Source organism: Marmota flaviventris, chromosome 1, assembly GCF_047511675.1.
Source record: "Marmota flaviventris isolate mMarFla1 chromosome 1, mMarFla1.hap1, whole genome shotgun sequence".
NCBI lineage: Eukaryota > Metazoa > Chordata > Mammalia > Rodentia > Sciuridae > Marmota > Marmota flaviventris.
This window is the reverse complement of record NC_092498.1, coordinates 120,448,645-120,462,301: the sequence shown is the minus strand read 5'-3', so window position 1 is coordinate 120,462,301 and position 13,657 is coordinate 120,448,645.

Below are 13,657 nucleotides of genomic sequence, written 5' to 3'. Positions count from 1 at the left end.
CACCATAAGCATGAAAACTGAAAGAGGAAACAAAGGTAAAAGTCACCTTATTTTGCTTTAGGGGGAAAGAAACAAGGATGTTACAATTCTTAAAGAGTACTGCTTTTAGTGCCTTTGTCTAGTATGTGATAACTTTATTTAGGTGTTTTTTTCTCTGTGTCTTCTATTCTGTACCATTGGTCTTATGTCTATTTTGGTGCCAATACCATGCCATTTTTGTTACTATAACTCTGTATTATAGTTTAAGGTCTGGTATTGTGATGGTTCCTTCATTACTCTTGCAAAGGATTACATTGGCTATTTTGGGTCTGTTCTTTTTCCAAATGAATTTTATGATTGCTTTTTTTCTAGTTTTATGAAGAATGTCATTGGGATTTTAATAGCAATTGCATTAAATCTGTAAGGCTTTTGGTAGTATGGCCATTTGGATAATATGAATTCTATGTAACCAAGAACATGGGAGATACTTCCATCTTCTATGATCTTCTTCAATTGTTTTTATTTAGTGTTCTATAGTTTTCATAGTAGAGCTCTTTCACTTTTTTTCATTAGATTGATTCCCAAGTATTTCATTTTATTTTTTAGGCTATTGTGAATGGGATATTTTTCTATCTAAGTGGATTCATCACTAATTATGACACTATGTACATATATAATTGCACAACTGGTGTGATTCTGCATTGTATACAGCCAGAGGAATGAGAAGTTGTGCTCCATTTGTGTACAATGTATCAAAATGTAATCTGCTGTCATGTATAACTAATTAGAACAAACTTTTAAAAGAATACTGCCTTTTCAGGTGTTTAAAGGCTTGTAAAGTATTTTCCTTTGTGACCTGGCCCAGAGCCAGGCCTTCTCATGACCAGTGTAATGGTGCCCCCTAATGGCCTCACATCCCAGATCATCTGACCTCTTTCATCCTGCCCAAATCTTCTGGAAGAACACATGAACTTCTGCAGATGGATCTTTCTGATGTTAATATAAAGGACAGGTGAATGGGGAGGTGACCTCCATGGTGTTGGGGATTTAGACATTATTTTTTCAAGATCAGTAATAACCTGAAGTCAGAGAGTTACTTCATAGTGCTTATGCTACCAAATATTCCAAGTGAGTTTTCCTCTACCATGTTCTGGGCTTATTTCGAGACTGTCTTCTTGAACCAAAGTCATGGCTGAAAGTCTTCTGGTGGATCTCACCTAGCAATCTTCACAACTGTTGACTCTTGCAAGATAACTTACTATTTCCTCGTAGTTTCTGTTGCTATTGTGAAAATCTCCAAATCCTCCTCTGTACATGCCTTCAATTTTCACATTTATATTTTTCATGAGAAAAGAAAACTGTCAGAGAATATCTATTTTTGTTCTTTCTTGATTCTCTGGATCTAATTTGCTTTGACTAAAAAAGATTTTTTTTTGAGTATCTGAAATAATTAGGATATGTTAGCCTGGCTTTGTAATTTCCTTGAATTAGAAAATGGTTATTAAAAGAACATTACTATAAGTGGAATCTCTGTCCCTTTTTAGATGTTCTTTTCCAAATCCTGACCACAGGAAACCTTGTGACCTATCATTCATGCTCATTGGACCATGATTTAGTTTATTCACTAAGAGTTCTATGGATTTCCTGTGGGTTGTGTTTATAATGTCTAGCTACAAAATTACTGATGTTTCTTCAACATCATATCAAGCAAAGAACTAGACAGGACAAAGCATTAGAAAAATTATGTTAAATTCCAAAGTCAACTTCAGTTGGGTCTGAGAGCCATGTCTTATTGGGGAGGTATCACTCTATACCTGGAAATTGAGGGGGTTTTTTTCAAAAAAGAAGAAAAAAAAAAACAGAAACCCAGCTTCTCTGAGATTTCAGAGCTCAGGAAATGAGAAGCATAACCTGAGCCAGGAACAATGACATACAGTGTCCAGGCAGAGAGCCTCACCTACTGGTGTTGTCTGTGACACTATCCTACATCTGGTGGCTACTTCTGTTTCTGAAAAACAAAGATTCTGATTACATGGGCAGGCAAGCAAGAAAATATGTATTTTTGTTAAACCAAAAAGATGGACTGAAAAAAAAAACAGTATGAAGTCCTCTAGTTTGAGTAACATGAGTGATACCATGACCATACCATGAACTGGTATTGGCCATAGGCAGGACAAGTAGAGATGAAACCAAAGCACAGCTTTTTTCTTATCTATCTTCTTCCTGACACAAGGGCTCTTGGTGGTATTGGCTTCAAAGCAGGTGAGACAGTGATAATTAGTCTTGATTGTCACAGATTGTTCACAGAGATTTTGTGACAAACCTGGAGACAAATAAGGCTACAACCATGCTAGTGTCAATTCTCTGAGAACAAGGGTTATACTTGTCTTATTCAAACTGTGTCCTAAAGAGCCCATTCTGGTACTTAGGAGGTGTTCAGTAAATGAAGCAAATGTGTGGATCTCTGAATCCATGGATTTTCCTAAGTCAGACACAATAGATTTTGTGTTCAATTTCTGCCCTGAAACCACCATGAGTCTCTCTCCAAGACATCCTGTCCCTTACATTAATTCACATGAATTAGAGGAAATCAATATGGTCCTGACAAAGAAGGCTTTATAATTTGAAAGGGCAGGATTATACTCCTCAGGGAGGTTCTGAGCCTCATATGCTGAGCATTAACTCAATAGAAAGCAAGATCAGTGCTGAGCGGGGAAAGCTCAATGCCAGGATTATGGCAGGTATTTTTCTCATTTCCTCCCTGGCCTAGAGAATTGTGTAAGCATTGCTTTTTGTGTCCCAAGTTATGCAATAATAATCGACCTCATCTCAAGCTGGAGCCTCTAAATACTAAGGAATGCTACAGGGTCCAATATGGAGACTGAAAATTGGGTAGGGTTCCCTGAGGCCCAAGTAATATCCTCACATCTGAGGATTGTGGGGGTATTTCCAGGGAGCTGCTGATAATGGCTATCTACCCTGGTGTCAGGAAATGGTGACTGAGTCCCATAGACATGGACCCAGTAGATGGCTGAGGTGGCAGAAGCTGAAACTCTGAGGGTCAATAGAAAATAAGAGTGAGAGGGGCAGTTCAGTGGACAAGGACATATGAAGGATACCAAATGTCTTTATCCCAATATCTGAGTCCTAGCTTCTAGCCACCTGTGTAGTGAATGAGAAGGGTGGAAAGTAGGGGAACCAAGACTTCAGGGGAAAATCCTATACAGACTTGTACTCTGAGGACCCTCAACTGGGCCTTAGTTCCCTAAATCCCTTTTAAACCCTCCAGCAGCAGGAGGTAATGGAAGAGGCTTTCATGCTAATCAACGTGATTCCTAGACTATAGAAGCCCCACCGTACACCCTGAACATGATTGCTTCCTGGAAAGCTGATCTTGGGATAGGTGGACCTGGGTGAGGAGACTGTGGCTCCCCAGTAGCCTGTGAGGATAAATCATCTGAACCTCAGGGAGTAGGGGCCAGAGAGTTCCAGACCAGGGTTGGGTGGTAGCTATGAGGAAATATTCACAGCAGAGCCCACAGGGTCAGTCCACAGCAACCCTACTACAAGAGGCCAAGACATACCAACATATTGTCTTTACTCACCACTATTACTCCACAAAAGGACAGATCTGAGTAGTGTCCATGCATGATGAACCTTGGTCTTGTGTCTCCACCTATCCTTATCCTGCTTGAATTTTCCTGTTCAGCTCATGGTGTGGTTTAAAAGACATTTCTGAGAACTCTGCCTTCCTGATAAACTCTGCCTTCTCTGCCCTGGAAGGCAACAGAGAAGGAAATTCAATGGATACACACAGCAGTGGGAAGACACTGTCTAAGGCACTAAAAAATTCCCATTCTTCCTACTTCCCAGGGAAGAGCAAAGCTTTCCCCCTCTTATTACCTGCCCCCAGGCCTCTGATCTCTTCCTGTGGCTCTTTCCCTTTCTCTCGGACCATAACTGACTTAGACTTTTGAAAGAGCAAAGTAAAATGCAAAAAAAAAAAAAAAATCCAAAATTGGGCATAAATTCTAGGGCCATGTAGCCAACTAGTGCAGTTTAGAGAAATTAGGTGATGACATATAATTACCAATTCTTTTCCCTTCCAAACTTGGGCCCCGAGACATCATCACCTTTGAAAGGATTGAATTGTTGCCCTACATATCTGGTTCATATAGGCACAAATTCTCCTATAATTTCAAAGACAGCCTTCAATGTCTGGGGTTGGAGGCCCCAGGCTGAGCAGGTCCCATTACAATATGTCTTCTTCTCCTCCTTGCCTGAGCAATAATTAAGAGAGGAAGGGAAAATATGGAAAGTGAGGCATGGAAGCTGAGGAGTTACCTGTATATTTGCTTCCTGGAGCCCCCTAGCGGAAGCTCACGTCTCCTCACAACCATCTGCACCCTTGGAGACACTGGGCCTTCTTGTAAATCTGATCTTAGCCAGTGAGCTAAACTAGCCTCATCTGAGCAGAAAAAAAAAATGCTTATATATATAATTGGATAGTTGGGTGTTGCAGTGTGTATGCATTCTCAAATAGTATGTTCATTCATCAGGAATCATCTTGGTGATGGTGACTTTGCTGTTCTTTTCACCTATGCTGAGTTTATACTCTCCACTCCCTCACTAAATATTGGTTTCTCTATGAAGGAAAAGTTTTACTAGAATAAGGATGCTTTAATTTGCAGCTTGTGTAAACCTTAAGTGATTGACTACTTGTGGTTTTCTGATGAATCCTCCAAGCAGCAGAGTTTAAAAAAGTGATTCTTCGAAAGGGTATATGTGGAGCATATTCCTGCAGTAATCCCACCTGGTCCTCTGTGAGGGCTCAACTTGTTCTGTCTAAAAAATTTTTAATTTTTTATTATTTATTTTTTGGGTTTTTAAAAATATTTATTTATTTTTTTGGTGTAGATGGACACAACACAATGCCTTTATTTTTATGTGGTGCTGAGGATCGAACCCGAGTCCTGCCCGTGCTAGGTGAGCACTCTACCACTGAGCCACAATCCCAGCCAATTGTTTAATTTTTAATAAACCATTTTAACTTCATTTTAAATTTAATTAAATTTTTAAACTTAAATTTCTATCTTATTTTTAAATTTTAATTGTTTAAAATTATTTTACCCCTCCTGTGACCTGGGATGTGATTTGCACCAGCACTCAGGTTTGGTGAACTGGACGAAGAAGCAAAGAAAGAAGACACATTACTGAGTACTAATAGGCTTGTACTAACAGAAATTTGTATTTATTTTTATATTGGTAAATTAGAGTTAGTTTTAGATGTTTTGTGATGTATTAATTTTGCTGATAGAAGTAGAATATTGCAATTTCCTAAGGTCTTGCCTGAGCGTGCCCAGAAACACACTTAATAATGGGCATACCTAGGTTCATGGTCAATTCATTGTCACCTGATCAAATGGTTGGTGTCTAGTAGGATCAAATATCACTCTAAAATTTACTTTTTTTTGTACTAGAGGTTTTATTTGAGATGACAGAGTGAATGCTCTCCCATGTGAATACAATCTTTAAAAAGTAAATCCTAAAATAGATTATTGCAAATGTTTGTTTTCTTTATTTTTTAAAAACATAAATGCACAAGATATATTAGAGTTTACATATTCATTGCCAGTAAATTAGAAATGTTAGAACACATAGCATAATATGCAGAGGAATAGGTATGGGGATACAAAGGACAGTAGATGAATCAGACATTATTACCTTATATGCATATATGACTACACGACCAGTGTGACTCTACATCATGTGCAACCAGGAAAAGAAGAAGTTATGCTCCATTGGTGTATGATATGTCAAAACACATTATACTGTCATGTAAAACTAATAAGAACAAATAAAATAAATAAATAAAATTTACTTTTGAATGGAGTTTAGTTCCTTATTGCTCCAGGTCACTGGGGAGCTATGTGGTTTTTTTCCTATTAAAGTTTGCAAATATTACACATGGTATTTGTTTTTGCTTTTCCTAGTCAGTTACTGATACTAGCTCAGTATCTGACAAGTGAAGACTCCACTCACAGTAATGCTTGCACCATACAGAGCATGCAGACTGTTTTCTCTGGAACCCTCAAACCTGGTTTCCTCTTTTCACCTGTAGAATGAGTCCAAGCTGTTCACCTATGAAACGTGCTCCAGTACCAAAATACACATATCAATATATAGTGATTTCTTTTTGGAAGAGAAAACTGTGAGATGAAATAATTTGTATTTTACTGTGGAAGGGATATCCATGCCCTCTACAGACTAGGGAATCCCTAGTAGGCTGGTGAGTTCACTGATATTATGGGCCCCTGATACTTCATAGGAAACCCTATCGCCCATCTTCTGGAGTCCAGAGAACTGTGAAATACATTCAATGCTGCCATTGTCTTTAAGTTGTATCTATATGATGTTTTGTGGAATGTGCAAAAGCTCTAATCCATTCCAGATTTGACACATAGAAGATTTAACATAGTCTTGTCACAACATTTTAACATGTGACTTAAAATGTTTTAATTGCTTCTTGTATATTGCCTATTAATTGCTTGGAAAATCATGCTATCCGCAGATTGATGCTCAAAACCATGCAATTGAGGCTGTATTACTTTGTTCTAGCAAATACAGTACCTCAAGGACCACCAGCTCTAATTAGAAGGCTACTTGTGTTTATAAGTATAACTCATTTTAATTTGTCAGGATTCACTGTTGTTATTGCAGCACAGGTTTGATGAATTATAAAAGAGATATTCTTGGGGCTGGGTACATAGCTCAGTTCATTTCAATTCCAGCACCATTAAATAAGCAGATATTCTGTAGAGTAATTCCACTGCCTCACACTATACTTGTTATTGATATATTAAAATTTATACTACTTTTATTTTCAATACAAATTTGCAGGGCATGATGCAAAACAAGGTTTCAGAGTCTACCTTGACCTTTGATCTTTTCTTCTACCACATTGCTTCTACCATATTTCTCCTACTCCATGGCCTGTTTAACAGAGACAATGAACTATGTAGGGAGTCTCTCCAGCGATAATAATAATAAAATATTTGCATGATTTTGTGGCCCAAAAGACAAACTGTTAACTAAAACTCAACTGACTCACACATCCATCTATTCAGGTTTGAACATTTTAAGCATGAGTTTTTTATAATAATATTACTCAACCCCATGCCATTGGCTAAATTTGATTGGTATAAAGTGAAGCACAGACATTGGAGTTTTTAAAATACTTCCAGGTTGTGAGGCCCCTAGATACAGAAACCATGTTGGTTCAGTAATTTACAGCATCTGAAATTAAAAATGAGTCACTTTTCCCTTGAGAAACTTCATTAAATAAGATCACAGGAGACACCTATTGATTTATCTACTGTCACATCATAAACATTTTGAATTATATTAAACGTACTGGCAATCTTTCTATGATCTAAAAGTCTATAGTGATTCCTCAAAAGGTATAGCCTAGAAAATAATGTTTTAAAAGAAGGAGGCATTTACCTTATGTTTCTGGCTGGCTGTATATCACATTGAAATGGAAAGAGGGGCTGAAATGTGAGATTTGATGATTTTCATGTAGAAACATGGGAGTCAAGTTTACAATTCCCTGAGCTACGCTCAAAGCTGCATGTAGTCCTGTGGCCCAGTGTCAGTTGAGGAGGTAAAGCATGGAAGTGAAGCATTGGGCGAGAGGGGAGGAAAGGTCAGGAAAGTTTCCGCATGCACAAGACTCCTCTCCAGCTGCAATGTCTATTTGAAATTACCACCAACTCCTGATAACAATTTCAGTGATTTCAAGGCAGATTTCTTGACTTTTTTTTCTCAATTCTTCATGGTTATCAAGGTGTGCGTTGATTGCCATCTTCACTGTCATGTGATTTTTCTTTCCTCCATGTCCCTCTCTTTCAAATCCCAGGTGCTAAGCACCTGACATAAATTTCCCCATGACTTCATACAAAGCCAAAGGATGTCAGAGCTTTTATTCCCGCTATGCTTGCTCATTCTCTCACTCTCTCCACCCCACTTAATTGTATTTACCTTGTAATTTCTAGAATTCTAGGAAGAATTCTAAAATCTTTAGTTCAGAAATTAATAAAGTTATAATTACTGAAATAAAATTGCATAAGTAAGGTAAGAGTGAGATCCTCAGTCCCGGTGCTCCAATCAGGAAAGGACACTATTTTTACTCCGCCAGATAACTACACAGTATACATACTAGGTTTGATATTTTTACATGTTCATTGTTACTATGAAGCACTGCATACTATATAATGGATTCCAACCAAGAATACTGTATCCTGCAAAATTAAGCTTCAGATTTGACAATGAAATTAAAATGTTTCACGATAAACAAAAGCTAAAAGAATTTGCAGCCAGAAAACCAGCACTGCAAAGCATTTTGAGCAAAATACTACAAGAAGAGAAAGTGAAAAATAGTGCCCAAAACTAACAGTGGGAGGTATCTCCATAAAGGGGGAGAAAAATAACCAAAGAGGAAAAAGTAGCCAAACTAAAATAAATAAATAAATAAACATGACTGGAAGTACAAACCATATTTCAATTGTAACCTTAAATGTTAATGGCTTAAATTCACCAAACAAGAGACATAGGCTAGTAACCTGGATTAAAAAACAAATCCAACAATATGCTGCCTTCAGGAGACTCATATGATGGGAAAAGACATACACAGCCTGAAGGTGAAAGGTTGGGAAAAATCATACCACTCACATGGCCCTCGGAAGCAAGCAGGAGTGGCCATACTCATATCAAATAAAATCAACTTCAAGCTTAAGTTAATCAAAAGGGATAAAGAAGGACACTATATGCTGTTAAAAGGAACCATCCACCATCAAGACATAACAATTATCAATTTGTATGCACCAAACAATGGTGCTGCAACGTTCATAAAACAAACTCTCCTCAAGTTCAAGAGTCAACTAGACCACAACACAATAATTATTGGGTACTTCAACACACCGCTCTCGCCATTGGACAGATCCTCTAGACAAAAGCTGAACAAAGAAACTATAAAACTCAATAACACAATCAATAACCTAGACTTAACCGACATATATAGAATATATCAACCATCTTCAAGTGGATACACGTTCTTCTCAGCAGCACATGGATCCTACTCAAAGATAGACCATATATTATGCCATAGGGCGACTCTTTATATTTATAAAGGTGTGGAGATAATACCATGCACCATATCTGATCATAATGGAATGAAACTAGAAATCAATGATAAAAGAAGGAAGGAAAACTCCTACATCACATGGAAAATGAACAATATGTTACTGAATGATCAATGGGTTACAGAAGACATAAAGGAGGAGATAAAAAAATTCTTAGAGACAAATGACAATACAGACACAACATACCAGAATCTATGGGACACAATGAAAGCAGTTTTAAGAGGGAAATTCATTTCTTGGAGTTCTTTCCTCAAAAAAAGAAAAAAACCAACAAATAAATGAACTCACACTACACCTCAAAACCCTAGAAAAGGAAGAGCAAAACAACAGCAAATGTAGTAGAAGACAAGAAATAATTAAAATTATAGCAGAAATCAACAAAATTGAAACAAAAAAAAAACATTGAAAACACTAAAAGTTGGTTCTTTGAAAAAATAAATAAGATCGACAGGCCCTTAGCCATGCTAATGAAGAGAAGAAGAGAGAGAACTCAAATTACTAACATACGGGATGAAAAAGGCAATATCACAACAGACGCTACAGAAATACAGAAGATAATTAGAAAGTATTTTGAAACCCTATATTCCAATAAAATAGAAGATAATGAAGATATCAATAAATTTCTTAAGTCATACGATCTGCCCAGATTGAGTCAGGAAGACACACACAATTTAAACAGACCAATAACAAAGGAAGAAATAGAAGAAGCCATCAAAAGACTACCAACCAAGAAAAGTGCAAACCAAAACAGGCAGGTGGACCAATGCTACAGAATAGAGGACACAGAAACCAATCCACAAAATTACAACTTTCTTATATTTGATAAAGGGGCTAAAAGCATGCAATGGAGGAAGGATAACATCTTCAACAAATGGTGCTGGGAAAATTGGAAATCCATGTGCAACAACATGAAACTGAATCCCTTTCTCTCGCCATGCACAAAAGTTAACTCAAAATGGATCAAGGATCTAGATATCAAATCAGAGACACTGTGTCTGATAGAAGAAAAAGTTGGCTATGATCTACATACTGTGGGGATGGGCCCCAAATTCCTTAATAGGATGCCCATAGCCCAACAGTTAATAACAAGAATAAATAAATGGGACTTACTTAAACTAAAAAGTTTTTCCTCAGCAAGAGAAACAATAAGAGAGGTAAATAGAAAGCCTACATCCTGGGAACAAATTTTTACCCCTCACACTTCAGATAGAGCCCTAATATCCAGAATATACAAAGAACTCAAAAAATTAAACAATAAGATAACAAATAACCCAATCAACAAATGGGCCAAGGACCTGAACAGACACTTCTCAGAGGAGGACATACAATAAATCAACAAGCACATGAAAAAATGCTCACCATCTCTAGCAGTAAGAGAAATGCAAATTAAAACCACCCTAAGATACCATCTCACTCCAGTAATATTGGCAGCCATTATGAAGTCAAACAACAATAAGTGTGGGCAAGGATGTGGGGAAAAGGGTACACTTGTACATTGCTGGTAGGACTGCAAATTGGTGCAGCCAATTTGGAAAGCAGTATGGAGATTCCTGGGAAAGCTGGGAATGGATCCACCATTTGACCCAGCTATCGCCCTTCTCGGACTATTCCCTGAGGATCTTAAAAGAGCGTACTATAGGGATACTGCCACATCAATGATCATAGCAGCACAATTCACAATAGCTAGACTGTGGAACCAACCTAGATGCCCTTCAATAGATGAATGGATAAAAAAAAATGTGGCATCTATACACAATGGAGTATTACGCAGCACTAAAAAATGACAAAATCATAGAATTTTCAGGGAAATGGATGGCATTAGAACAGATTATGCTAAGCGAAGCTAGCCAATCCTTAAAAAACAAATGCCAAATGTCTTCTTTGATATAAAGAGAGCAACTAAGAACAGAACAGGGAGGAAGAGTATGAGGAAAAGAGAAAGGGAGAGAGAAGGGAAAGCATATGGAAATGGTAGGAGACCCTCAATGTAACACAAAATTACATATAAGAGGTTGTGAGGGGAAAGGGGGGGGGAAGGGAGAGAATTAAACAACAGCAGATGAGGTAGAGAGGGAAGATGGGAGGGGAGGGGAGGGAGGATAGTAGGGGATAGGAAAGGCAGCAGAATACAACAGTCACTAATATGGCATTATGTAAAAATCGTGAATGTGTAACTGATGTGATTCTGCAATTTGTATTTGGGGTAAAAATGGGAGTTCATAACTCACTTGAATGAAATGTATGAAAGATGATATGTCATGAGCTTTGTAATGTTTTGAACAACCAATAAAAAAAGTCAAAAAAAAAAAGAAACTCATTATGTACCAGACTAGGAAGAGAAATGAGAGAATATTAATGGCACATAGTTACAAAGATGTTTGAATGATCTGGGAATAAGGATGGTGAGGTTTCTCCTGACCCACACAGTGAAGGCGAACTGTGAGAGAGCAGTAGCATAGAGGCCATGGAGCAGACACCCCAGAGGTCTGCAAAGACAGTCCTACTTCAGGTCTCTTTTATACACTGTGAATTCCCAGAGAAGAGAGACAGGAGCTTCATTTAAATTGACTCCTTTTATTCTGGCCAACCAAACCCCTCTTTGATTCAGTGTGTAGTCCAATGTCTAGCTATCATTACTGAGAAATAGGGGGGAAGTTGGCATGGCCTGGCTTGAGGCTCTTCAGGTACCCAGAGAGTCCCTGGATACTGGGCCCAATAAAAGACCAGGAGGCAAGTTCACAGCTGAGAGCCCCACAGGCCCCTCCATAGCAGGCCCACATCAATTCCTGCTGCCAGGATCAAGTTCATCATATCTGTGAGCAGAGGACATGTGGTCCAGATGGAAGCTTCTTGCCTCCACCAGGGCCTTAGCCACTGCCCTCTCCTTGCCCAAGGTCAGAATAAAGTTCTTTTGCAGGAATAGTCTGATTCCACCTCCATCTTCAGTTTTCTATTGGTTCTTCCTTAATAGTAGGAGGACACATAATTCATTCCACATTATAAGAGACCGTCAGAGGAAAGAGTGTCTTATATTCAAATTCTACATAAATAAAGAAGTCAAATATCAGGGCCCTGGAAGAGTTCAGGAATGACTCATCTCTCATGCTGCTCAAAAAGTCTGCTTTCTCTCTCCCTACTTGATTTCTCACAAGGACACACATAGAGATCAGATTAGTGAGTGATTGAGAAAATAAATTTGTACAGTCAATAACTCAAAGGACATAGTGCAAATAAGAAAGAGGTGGAAGTAAAAAGAAAAGCTATAAGGGAATTGAAAAACAAAACAATGAACTGGAGGATCCTTATGAAGTTAGGGATCAGAAAAGTTCAAGAAAGAAGGGATGAGGATCAGCTTCCAAAAACAGATCTCAAATGCTTTCCCTGGATTTTCAGGTATAAAGACCTTGGTATTAAGCAGGTCACAGTGAGCAGCTCATAGCTAAGGAGTAGTAAGAAAGAACCAAGAATAAAGGAAGGAAGTGATGAATACTGACCAGAGGTGAAGCCAATATGGAGAAGGGGCAAGAGCTAGAGGGGAGGTCAGGTCAATATGAAATTTGTTCTGTGTTGTTTGATTTCTGTTCTATTGGTACTCTTTATAGGAAACACAGTCTCTCCCAGACTCTCACCTTTATTTTTTTGTTTTCTCCCAGAATGGCTTGCAGATTTTTATTTAATCAAAACTCTGGTTTACTTTACAAGATATTTCTTTGATTTATGTTTGTTAAGTCTTCCCTTCTTTGTTTATACAATTTTTATGAATTTGATGATGATAAAGACTAAGTGTGGATTTTAGGGCAAGGGGACTTTCAGAAATGCAGAAATTTAATTCTCACTCTCAAACCACAAACTCACAATCCATATTTTTAAAAGATACAGAGAGGATCCCTGTGCACATTATACATGAAAAAAATAAGTCAAAGAAAAGAAGTGCTTCTGAGAAGCACTCGTCTAAGAAAAGATGGGTATTTGCTTATAAATTGTTTTTCATGCTTCAATTTATTCTGTTCCTTCAAAATATATCCAACAAACTAACTTCTGATTTACTCTTCTGGTCATTATACACCAAATTTTATGTATCTTTGCATCTTGATAGCAGTAAAAAATTGGGATTTTGTAAAAGCTGTGGTTTTTGTATTAATGCTTCTAATCTTAATATTAAAGAGGTGTACTATATTTATATATTTTAACACAGAAATTCTTTATTTCAGCCTTAAGTCACAAACACAGTCATCAACATTAGAAATCTGAACATAAAATAAGATCATATTTGTGGATAAATCATAGGGCAAGACAGAAAACTAAAAGCAAGTTAACACTGTGATATTGAGTATATGGTATATTCATTTGCTAGAACAATAATGGCCATATACCACAAACTTCGTATTTAGTAACATCTGAAACATATTTTCCTATACTTGTTGTGACTAATCATCCAAAATTGACAAATGAAATCATGTTCCTTATGACACCTCTAG